Source organism: Myodes glareolus, chromosome 24 (genome assembly GCF_982192425.1).
Source record: "Myodes glareolus chromosome 24, mMyoGla1.1, whole genome shotgun sequence".
Lineage (NCBI taxonomy): Eukaryota > Metazoa > Chordata > Mammalia > Rodentia > Cricetidae > Myodes > Myodes glareolus.
The window spans coordinates 12,687,738-12,693,717 of NC_142049.1; the positions used below are offsets into that span (position 1 = coordinate 12,687,738).

The 5,980-nt window shown below is 47.0% G+C and overlaps 1 long non-coding RNA gene across 1 annotated transcript; it reads left to right on the plus strand.

The window, feature by feature from the left end:
- The first annotated feature begins 2,983 nt into the window (after positions 1-2,983).
- LOC125401027 (uncharacterized) lies at positions 2,984-5,286 on the plus strand. Its single transcript, XR_007232191.3, has 2 exons — positions 2,984-3,180; positions 3,354-5,286. It is a non-coding gene; the product is annotated as an uncharacterized LOC125401027 (long non-coding RNA).
- The last annotated feature ends 694 nt before the right edge of the window (positions 5,287-5,980 follow it).

Here is a 5,980-nt window from a genome sequence, read left to right on the forward strand (position 1 = left end):
CCTGTATAAAAGCTAGGCAACAACTTGGGAAAACAGGTTCCCAAAGGCCAGCTAAATGCCAGGGACAGGTCAAGGGAGAAAGCTGACTTTTCTAAGGACACATAGTCTTTGGAAACCAGAGTCAGGTGCAGCTTCAGGTGCGTCGAGGCTAATTCTAGTTCTTTCTGATAGAGCTGGAGCCTGAACATCTGATTTATTTTCAGCTCTGTCCCGTGTGTTTCCTGAGAGCTGTAGCGTTAATATTATCAATACCAAAACGAGCCTGCTGGGCCTTTCATTTGTGCGGCCCTTCAGGGACCAGCCCTGCTTATTTTTACTGAACCCACAGTCTGCTGGGTGAAATGCGCGGAGAGGACATGGGGGCTGGAGCGGTGACTCGGTGGTTAGGGCTCTGGCCAAAGACCTGAGTTGAGATCTCAACACCCACATCAGAGGGCTTGCAACTACCTGTAATTCCAGCTCCAGGGAATGCAACACCCTCTTCTGACCTCATTACACGTGTGTACAACATGGTATACACACACGCACACCCACACACCACACACTCAAGAGTAAAAGTTGATCTCTAAAAAAGAGAAGAGACATGGATTTTTTTTTCCCGTGGTATGCATGATTTCTAAACCACGAGAAGATGGACCGGTTAGCCATATCATGACATGCAGCGCCCAACGCCTGTCTGCGCTCTATGTGCAACCATACAGTTCGCGAGCTTTGGGCAAGGGGCTGGAGGTTGAAACATACAGAGACTCACACAGACAGAGACATGGACCTCTAGTCACTGGTAAGAAGCCCCTTATTCAATAGCACCATGGAGGCTTATATACCCAACAGTCAGTGGGCCCACAGGTGAAAACCTTATCCTCTGATCCTCAAGGCCAAGACAACACGTGCTCGTGAAGCAGAGCTGGTAAACAACTTTGACACAGCTTTTAGTAACTCAAATCAGAAGGAAAGTAAAGATCTCTAGCAGGGAAGAGCAGCTGGAGGGCAGGACTCCAAATGGTCCCAACAGTGACACATAGCATTAAAGGCATGTCTTCTGCTGTGATTAAACAGCACAGCTGAGAGCGACTTACGGAAGAGTTTAGTTTAGCTCATGGCTCCAGAGGGATAAGAACTCGCCGTGGTGGGGAGGCATGGCAGCGAGCAGCAGGTTGGTGGCAGGAAGAAGAAGCGGAGGGCTCACACCTCAACCACAGCACAGAGCAGAGAGTCGCCGGAAAGTGGCTTGCGGCTTTTAGCGCTCAGATCTCACCCCCAGTGCCATACTTCCTCCATCAAGCCTGGACCACATCAACTGCCACAAATGGCGTCACCAACTGGGGACCAAGTATTCAAACATGGGAGACTTTCTTTCCTAAACTAAAACCACACACCAAGCAGTAGAGTTCCATGTTATTCAGATTTTGAGAGATATTATTACTGTGTCAGTATGTCTACTGAGAGCCACATGGTAGAGAATGGTAGCCAAAGCGGCCCAGGATGGTCTTCTACCATCTACTAATATTACCACTCTATGTCACAGGAGGACCCCTGGTTGACCTCACTGAAGCACGGACTTCCCTGCTGCTGGGCTACGGTGTTGTGCATATTATTCCAGAAGAAGAATGTGTAGTCGGTAAGCGATGACTCTGGTTTGGGGATTCTGCCCCACCCCAATGTACCCCATAAACATTATCATTTCCCCTGGTAAATAATATATGTGCCACTGTCAAATCTGTGCCTATAAGCTTGTCAGTGCCAGGCATCGGTTGCTTTATTCTATCCTAAACTTTGCTGGAAACCTTGAACATTTCAGATTAACGTCCAGATATACGTGGTTGGACTAGAAAAAAAGAGCGCGTGAGCAGGGCCACATAGAGCAAGCAAATGACTGAGGGCCCCTGGGCAAGCAAGATCAAGTTCTCAGGGGAACAGAGTTGTGATGCCCCAGCCGTTGTCAAGCACTGAGTTAGGCTGTAGAATGGGGGACACATCGCTTTCACCTTCCAGAGACTTCCTGCCCAATGAAAGAAGAGGCTCAGGCTTCACAGAGAGCCACGGAAATGGTGAGATAGAATTAACACCAAAGAATACTGAGGAGACTCGGGAGAAAGCTTGGCTTCACTCGACTTTGGTAGCGAAGAAAACTGATAGAAAAACGAAGCAGAATCTTCAGAAAGTCCCAACTAGCACAGGAGTTCCCGAGAACCCCAACCCAAGGTGGCGGGGAGTCAAAGGGGCATCGGACAGAACCGTCTGTTAAGGTTGAGTGGTTCTCAACCTTCCTTATGCTGTAACCCTTTAAATACAGTCCCTCACGTTGCGATGACCCCCAACCACAAAATTATTTCTGTTGCTACTTCATAACTATAATTTTGCTTCTGTTCTGCATCGTAATGTAAATATCCAATATGTGACCCTAGAGGAGCCGCGACCCACAGGTTGAAGACCACTGACCTAGACAAAGACCAATTGAGAGCCCGAGTGGTGAGATACCACGTTGCCTAGGTGTGTCCTGCATGGTGTACAAGAGAACGGGAAGCTGTAAGTTGCCCAAGGCCTAACGTCCCTTGGTGGCCTAACGGCCCTTGGTACCCTTCCGCGGGTGTTTCTTCCTGGAGTCACAGCCACCCTGGCCCCAGGGAGACAGCGCCATTCCCATTCTGGAGATATCTCATTGCCCTCCGGGAACAGCTTACCCAGTGCTGGGCACAGAGAACCTCTCATCCACAGCAGTGAAATGATTGGCATTAAGGCTGCCATTCCCGTTTCACATATGAGGAAAGCGGCCAAGCAGACTGCTTAGGGCTCACTGCAAGCAGGTGGCTGCATTAGTTAACTTTCCTCGTGGCTGGGATTAGGAAGAAACTTAAAAGAGGAAGAATTTATTTGGGGTACAGTTTGAGGGAGGACAGCCCATCACGACAGGGAAGGTACGGGGACAGGAGAGGGGTGTGGTTGTGACATCATACCTGCTGACAGAAACAGATAAATACTGGAGTTCAACTCACTATTTAAAATTCAGTTTGAGCCTCCAGCCCAGGGCACAGTGCTTCCCACACAGCGGCAAGTCTTCTCTACTTGGTTAAACATTTCTAGAATCACCCTCACAGGCACACCTAGAAATACGTCGTCCGTGGTGACCTTAAATCCTACCAAGGTGACAATAAGGATTGACCATCACGGCAGCAGATTTAGGTTTGTATGACATCAATGCCAGGATCTATGGCCTTTCTAATATCTGTCCTTCAAATGTTCTGTCTTTTACTTGTCAAATTCCGGGTGGTCCAAACAACTAGCATCAGCCACATGGGGTTTTTGTTGTTTCTGGCTTAACTTGTCCTGTTTGCTTCCTATCTTATGCCTCAAAGGTTCTGCTGAGAAAATGACCTCTAACTCTAGGTCGCCTGAAGCTGGTTGAGGGCACAGGGTTGAGAATGTGATGTCTATGGATGGTTCCGGCACGCAAGATCGCCACACGCCTGTGATCCCAGGACTTGTGAGTGGGAGGCGGGAGGACCCGGAGTTCAAGGTCATTTTTCGGCCGCCTGTTGGGTCAGAAGGCAGCCCGAGCCACATGAGACCCCGGCTGGAAAAAGAAACAAAACTCCTGGCACACTATAAAAGGCGGGCTGAAGCCTAGAATTTTCCATGAGGGTTTATTTATTTATTTTGGTCACCTTTTATGTGTTCTGTGTCCTGAGCTCTAGAAGTTGGCACCGGCACCTGTTTTCGTTTATAGAGCTTTTCGCGGCAGCGTTCTGGCTTTGATGAAGACTGCGGCCAGCGAGAGCGCAGCTCACGTGGAGCACAGAAGGCCAGAAAGCGCCTGTGAACGGAGGACTCTGCGGTTACTCCTTTGTCTCATTTGAATAGTAAGATAAATTTAAGTATCTTTGGCGTCAACAACCCCAGCCTCTTCAATCAGAAACCAGCACACTGAACACACAGGGCAGCATTAAGCGTTTTCCTCTTTGCCTAATTATAAAGCACAGGGCTGCAATCATTCACGTTCATTTACCCAATTTCCTATTGTCAAGCGCTGTGTCTACGCTTGATGTGATTATGTTAATGTGCTAATTAAATTGAATGTTCTTTGTTGAACATTCTGCTCCCAGCAAAACGGGAGACCTCGAGGAGAAGTCAGTCTTCCTCCAGTGTGGCCTGGAAGAAATAGAGCAAGCACCCCATGAGAGTCGGGAAGGGTGTCTTTGGGGTTGAGCTAAAGAAGATACAATTCAGTTTCAACAACTGAATGCATTTATAAGGTGTGTTCATAAAGAAAAGAAGGGATCCAGTTTTGTTTCAGGCCTTGCCGCGCCCTTTCAGGCCTGGAAGTACTGTCCGTGCGCTTGTACATGGGCCACAAGGGGGCGCCACAGGTACCAAAAGCGGAGTCTGGTGAGCTCATTTATGGTACTCAACTACCTTTGAATAAAGCTGCTATGAACATAGTTGAGCACGTGTCCTTTAGGTATGATTGAGCATCGTTTGAGTATATGCTCAAGTGGTATACCTTGGTCTTGTCGTATATTGATTACCAGTTTTCTGAGGAACCGCCACAGTGGCTTCCGCAGTGGCTGTACAAGTTTGCCCTCCCACCGAGAACGGAGGAGTGTTCCCTTGTTCCACACCCAGCATGAGCGGTGTCGCTTGTGCTTTTGATCCTGGCCATTCTGACAGGTGTAAGATGGAATCTCAGTCGTTTTGATTTGCATTTCCCTGATGGCTAAGGATGTTGAGCAGTTCCTTAAGTGTTTCTCCATCATTTGAGATTCTTCCTTTGAGAATTCTCTGTTTAGATCTGTACCCCATTTTTAACTGGATATTTTGGTTTGTATAATTTTGGCTTCTTTGTCAAAAATCAGGTGTCCTTAGATATGTGAGTTAACATTTGAGTCTTCAATTCCATTGATCTGTCTGTTTTGACAACAATACCAATGCTGCTTTACTACTATAGCTCTGTAGTGGAGTTTGAAATTAGGGGTGGTGATACCTCAAGAAGTTCTTTTATTGTATGGATTTTTTTTTTTTTAGATATCCTGAGGTTTTTTTTGTTGTTGTTGTTTTTTCATATGAAACTGAATATTGTCCTTTCAAGGTCTGTAAAGAATTGTACTGGGGGGGGGGGCGGCTGGAGAGATGGCTCAGTGCTCTTCCAAAGGTCCTGAGTTCAATTCCCAGCAACCACATGGTGGCTCACAACCATCTGTAATGAGGTCTGGTGCCCTCTTCTGGCCTGCAGGCATATACACAGACAGAATATTGTATACATAATAAATAAATAAATATTTAAAAAAGGAATTGTGCTGGGATTTTAATGGGGATTTCAGTTTTATTTGTAATATCCAGAACCTGGAAAAAAGCTATATGCCCTTCAGCCAAGAAATGGATTTTTTTAAAAGGTGGTACATTTTTACACAATGGAGTATTACTTAGCTGTTTAAAACAAGGACACCAGGAAATTTGAAGGCAAACGGATGGAACTAGAAAAAAAGTCATCCTGAGTGAGGTAACCCAGACCTAGAAAGACAAGCATGGTATGTACTCACTCATAAGTGGATGTTAGCTGTAAAGGATAATCATGCTACAGTCCACAGAGACTAGGTAACAAGGAGGATTCATGGAAGGACACCCAGATATTACAGTGAAGGTTAAATAGAAGATATGTCTCGAGTGGACTGAGGGCAGGTTGGGGGGGAACATGAGCAATAAGGTGGGGGAGGGCGAGGGGCAGAGTACTGAAAGGGGGCATCTTGGAAAAGGGGGCATCTCTGGGTCACGTGAAAACCTGGAGCAAGGGAATCTCCCAGGAATCTACAAGACTCCAGCTAAGACTTCTAGCAATAGCAGATACGTAGCCCGAACTGGCCATCTCCTATGACCAGACTGGTGCCCAGCCCAACTGTCTGGCATAAGACAGGCTTCATCCACCAACTGACTGAAATAGATGCAGACCCACCGTCAAATATTAGGTGGAGTTCAGGGAATCTTGCAG